The 5,808-nt window shown below is 34.0% G+C and overlaps 1 long non-coding RNA gene across 1 annotated transcript; it reads right to left on the bottom strand.

Moving 5' to 3' along the window:
- Positions 1-1,873: 1,873 nt before the first annotated feature.
- LOC137656953 (uncharacterized) lies at positions 1,874-5,005 on the bottom strand. Its single transcript, XR_011047056.1, has 3 exons — positions 4,904-5,005; positions 4,050-4,132; positions 1,874-3,435 (listed from the first exon to the last, which is right to left on the bottom strand). It is a non-coding gene; the product is annotated as an uncharacterized lncRNA (long non-coding RNA).
- Between the last annotated feature and the right edge of the window lie 803 nt (positions 5,006-5,808).

The raw sequence follows: 5,808 nt of genomic DNA, 5'->3' as shown, positions 1-5,808 counted from the left end.
TCTCTTTTTGACTGTTCACTTAGATTACTTCATGACAGAATACAGGGTATTCCTGAATCCTTTATATGTTTGGTGGAACAGTTCTAAACTGAATAAATGTTAGTCGTGCTATAAATTAAGCTTATACTTTGATTAAGCCTATTTCACCCTGTTCTATGCATTTGAGGCCACAAACACTGATGGAACAATGGTTAAGACTTTAATACCCACTAATATAGGGTATGAACCATACATCAGTTTACCTTGTGTAGTACATGGCAAACACTTCAATTATACTTGAAAGTCTACTAAGTCTAGCTACAAAAAAGGGTCTACATTTTCCATATTAAAAAAAAATGTAGATTCCTTTAAGTGCATGTTTCTTTTATGCCAGGATATCAGATTTTAAAATAACCTTAATATCAGTGTTCCACTCTTGCCAGTCAAGATTATCATTTCACTCTAGTAACATTTACCCTATTACCCTTTTAGATTATTATTTCACTCCTAGTTGCCTTTAAGATTATAATTTCACTCAGTCTCTTTTAATATTATCATTCCACTCATACTGGCCTTTTAAGAATATTTCATCCTAGCTGGCCTTTTAAAATTATCATTTTACCCCCAGTGGCCTTCAAGATTACAATTTATGAAACTAGTGCCCTAAAACATTATTTTGCCACCCATATTGACCTCTTTAAAACTATTATTTAATCCTTACTGACCCTTTATGATTATTATTTTATCCCTGGTGGCCTTCAAGATTATAATTCCCCCCCCCCAGTAGTCCTCACGATTACCATTTAAACCCTTGTGACCTTAAGATATCATTTCAACCCTAGTCACCTTTTAAGATAATCATTTCAACCCTACTGATCTTTCAAGACTTTTCACCACTATAGTCAATTCTCTTTAGTGAGGCAGATTCGCACCGACTTGCAGAAGTGCCCTTTTAGCTCTGAAAAGTTTCCTGATCGTTGATTGGTTGGACGAGATAATTCTAATCAATCAGATAGAAGGAAACTTTTCCGAGCTAAAAGGGCACCGCTGCGAGTCAGTGCAAATATGGTCTATGGCCCTACCAGCCCACTGAGCACAGCTTGACGGGCACTGCCAGCAATCAAGCAGAGCCCAGAGGCACAACCTAGTGCTGCCTACAGTCCACACTGTGGCTAGCTAGCTAGCTGCTGGCTAAGTCCATCAAACCTGGCACAGCCTGAACCTGTGGGTCATTCAGGCAGAACCTGCAGAATGTATATTTATGACCTGGTTCTTCTTAACACAACATGGCTGAAATTAAGCTTTCAAGTTTACTTTTCATCAGATTACAGATTATTTTTTTTAATATGGATTACTTTGTCTATAACAAATAATGTTTTTCGCCTTTTCAGACACAGTAATACAAACAAACTTATAAAGCCTTACCATTTGACTGCTTAACTTTAAAAGATCATCTTGAGGTACAGTGAAATGTTTAAAACTATTCTGAAAATCTTCCAATTCGGAAATTACTAATTATTCCAGAGATATTCCATCTGTAAAAAGGTACAGAGAGTCGATCAAAACCTAAACCAAAATCAGATTTCTTAAAGAATTTCTGAAGATTTTCCTTTTCAAGTCTATTTCCTTTATTGCATCAGGGAATCCTTTAATTCTATAACCAATCCATATGCTTCCCCATTTTTATGTACATGTTTAATTTGGGTTTGAATAAAACTTTCGAGACTTTGAAGTACTAAAATGTCAAATATAGGTAAGCTACTTATCTTAACATATTGCTTTACTTATTTAGAGACCTTCCTTTAGTTTTACTTTGGAATAAGTAAAAATTGTAAAACTTTTATTTTCAATTGAATAACAGTATCCTATATTGGTCAAGACAAAAAAGCATGACAAGCAGCTTAAGTGAAATTTATTTAAACATTACCATTTTTATTCCAAGCAAAAAAATTTTTTGGTCGCAAAGGATACAAAGAACTATGGATGTTTAGACGGAAATTCAGTATATATTCTTCTCTTCGGATAATTATGGTTAAAAAGTTATTGGCTTTCTCAAAAGTCTACGCAAAAGTTCAGTCATTTTTACGATGATATTCCAATTACTCCAGTTTTATCGAATAAACTTCCCTTATCCTCTTAACCTATTATAAGTTTAAGATAACTTTTAAATTTCAAATGCCTTTAGATACAACCACAAGCCTCATTAATCAAATTCTTATTTTGAAAGTTATGAACACTTGCCCCAGTTACTAACCCTCTCATTTAAGAAACCTTCCAAATGACAAGTTGTTGCCGATATAGTTCATTTTACTTATTATAAAAGGTTTCTACCAGTGTCTGTCAAGACCAGTGAAAATTCATGAAAACTTCCACCTCGTGCCTTCATAGGTTTACACAAGTACTAGGGTATCTAGCAGTGACATCAAATTACCAGGCTTGTGTTATTGCTTTCACTAACCACCCAACTTTGAACTAAGTTTCAACGCCCACTAAACTTATTACCTAGCTGACTCTTATGAAGGCAGGTAATACTCTGTCAGGGAACCTTCAAGATTAATTCAACTTTTAGTTTAGAGATTACTTAGCCCATAATGGGACTCTTTACACCCCTAGTGTAACTGGAAGCAGTATTTCACCCTTAGTGGCCCTTATACTTTTAGGCCTTAATGATTTCACCCTTAGTGGCCTTATACTTCCTTTAGATCTTAATTATTCCACCTTGTGGCCTGAAAGCTTAATATTTCAGCCATTGTGACCTCTACTTCATCCGTCTCTATATTGAGATAACTCATCACACTAACCAGTGTTAAAAGTTCTGACCTTGTGACAAAATTTTAGATAAATTCAGTGTCATACCATTTCATGCCTCCATTAAAGATATTTTACACTTTACAACCTTTCAAACCATATAAAAATTGGTAATTGCAAATACAGGCTGGTCATACCATTCCACAGTAGTTTCAAGGCAAATAGTTCGAATATAAAACAATGAAATAACAGGTCTGTTTTTACTTTCGGGCTATGTTCATAAACTACACAACAATGAAATTCAAAAAAAGTTTATTCAAGAGTACACAACTTCTGGTCCAGCTAAATAGCCTTTCGTGTAGACTGACCATTACCAACTTACCGAAGGAGCAAGTATAAAGCTACTAATGAAGCTCTAAAAGCAAATAGCATTTCTTGGTAGTTAAGTAGATATTTTCTAAACTTGCTGCAGAATCTTCACCAAGTACCAGTAATCCGGGCCAATTACACACTAGGCTTAGTAGATATTAAACTAATCTTCATCCAGATCACCAGCAATGACAGGCAATTGCAACATCTAGAGATTTAGCATTATTTATTAAAACTTCTGCCGGATCTCCAAGACTCATTTCCAGCAAAACACTGTAATTCCGACTAACTTTTGAGGTTTGGTAATATTCAACTGCTGCCAAATCTGTCCAAAATTACCTGCCGAGAGAAATGTACTGTTAATAGAATGCTTTAAAAATATGAAAAATAACCTGTGAAAATGGCTAAGGAATAAACTAGGTAAAATTGGCAATTTTAAAGGTAATACTTTCAATAAACTTCAAAAGTCTAACAGTCATTTGGTTTCGTAAAGTTTCTCAAGTGAGTTAAAACTGCAGAATTTACGGGCCAAGAATAATATAACACTCAAAAGAAATCTAATCCAAAGATACTAAGCAACCTCACCAGTTAGGCCTTAAATTCAGTTACGATATCTCCCAGATTTTAATTGAAAGAGGCAAGTTGAATGTTTAAACAATGTTAAGGAAACAGTTACGAAGTAGGCCAAGTAGTGTTAAGTTTTAAATTCTTAAATATTCACAGATCCTATATCCTAACTAGTCTAAGTTATATCTAGAACAAAGATAATTTCACTTACCTCGATTACTTAAAACTAAGGGAAAGTGCAAGCCCCTCTTGGTGTATGTCAGGCCAAAATACAGGTCTGACATACACCAAGAGGAAATCCTCCGCCACATTCAGGGGCGCCGCCCCTGAATGGGGGAGGATAAGCTTGCACAAATTTGGCTTAAAAATACAATAGAAATTCTTACCTTTTTATGTAGAGTGAAAAAAATAGTTACCACGAGGATGAAAATCTGTTTCTGGTATTGCGAAGAGCAGCAAGTGGTCACACCTGGAAATTATGAAAAACTTAGAATGTGCTCCGCTGTAGACCAATTTTAACTTAGAAGGTTAATCAATGAGAATATTGAATTATACTATACAAAAGGAGCGAGAATATTGAATTATACTATACAAAAGGAGCTTAGATTACAAGCTCTTAACATAAAGATTGATTTAATGAGAACATCGCATCACTGTAGAAGAATTTTGTGCTCCGCTGTAGACAATACTAACTTAAAAGGTTAATCAATGAGAATATTGAATTATACTATTCAAAAGGAGCTTAGATTACAAGCTCTTAACTTAAAGACTGATTTAATGAGAACATCGCATTACTATAGAAAAGAAGCTCAGGTGAATAAAAGATAACTATAGGTGTAATTCAAAGAAAACTGAATTACTGTAGTAAAGTTATAATTTAAAGACTGTAGTAAAGTTATAATTTAAAGTAAATTCAATGAGAATGTCAAGTTACCGTAGAAAAGGAGCTCCGCTAAGATGAGATATAACTTATAAGATTGATTCAATTAGAACATTGAATTACTACAATGCCAAGTGCAAAGAAGTACCTGAACCAATAAAAACTATAAATTGAAAGTTAAGCGAAGACATGAGAAAAATCACTCGTGTCAAACACTATTCAATTAAAAAAACAGAACTAAAACATCAAGAAACTTAAAATTTTAAAGTAAAACTAATTCGTCAAACAATAGAAGCTTCAAATTAAACACTCACGCCAACCATTATAAAAAATAGTGAAGTCAAACGCTCATCTACTTACCACAAATAGCACTTTAAAACACTAGTCTTCCCTCCATACGACAATTTCTATCACTTTCCACTGACGAAGTAAAATAACAACTAGACTACCGCTCCACAATTTATTCCAACGAAAGATTCATACTCTACAGATTTACGAGCTAAGGACCGTGAAGTCTGGAAGTCACTCTTTCTCGCAAGGATCCCTTAAGTTGTTTTTCGAACGGCCAACAGATGGCAGCAACAACCTTAACGTGGTGAAAGGGTTTGCGTAACGCCATGGGCTTATAGCATACTGCTTTTCCAACTGGGGATGTAGCTTAGCAAGAAATAATAATAATAATAATAATAATAATAATAAATAGATTTCCTGTGAACGATATGGCGAAAATTTCCCCCAAAATCACCAATTCGTACATATCTGAGGCCTTTGTCCTACAGTGGACTAAAAACAGATGTATTTGTTGTTGTTGTTGTTGTTGATGTTGTATATATTTCTAACTTCAATGTTTAAGACACGATTTAGTGGTTTTGTTTCTTCATTCTTTATCATCTTTTTTATTAAACCTGATGAGAGAGATAGTTGTTACTCTTAAACCGATAGTCATTGTATTATACAAATGTTTCATTCTCAAGTACAATTAGTATTAGAGAACAATATCCGTCTATTTTCTCCTTCTATAAACTATATTATCCTTGATCGCTTTTCATATAAACAGATTAAAGTCAATTTTTCGTGTAAAAAAAGCCTTCAAAGAACTTAAATATTATCTTTACTCTGCTCCTGGGTCTACGCAAGAACATTATTTCTTTTTATTGGCCACCAAAGAAGAATTTTACCTATTTTTATGTGATATACTTTATCCTTAATTCAATAAAATGCAAGTTTTCTTGGTGGTCATAAACAAAGTGAAGTTTTAGAAAACT

This window comes from Palaemon carinicauda, chromosome 18 (assembly GCF_036898095.1).
Source record: "Palaemon carinicauda isolate YSFRI2023 chromosome 18, ASM3689809v2, whole genome shotgun sequence".
Lineage (NCBI taxonomy): Eukaryota > Metazoa > Arthropoda > Malacostraca > Decapoda > Palaemonidae > Palaemon > Palaemon carinicauda.
Note: the sequence above shows the minus strand (reverse complement) of the source record. Positions and strands in the feature narration are given on the sequence as shown.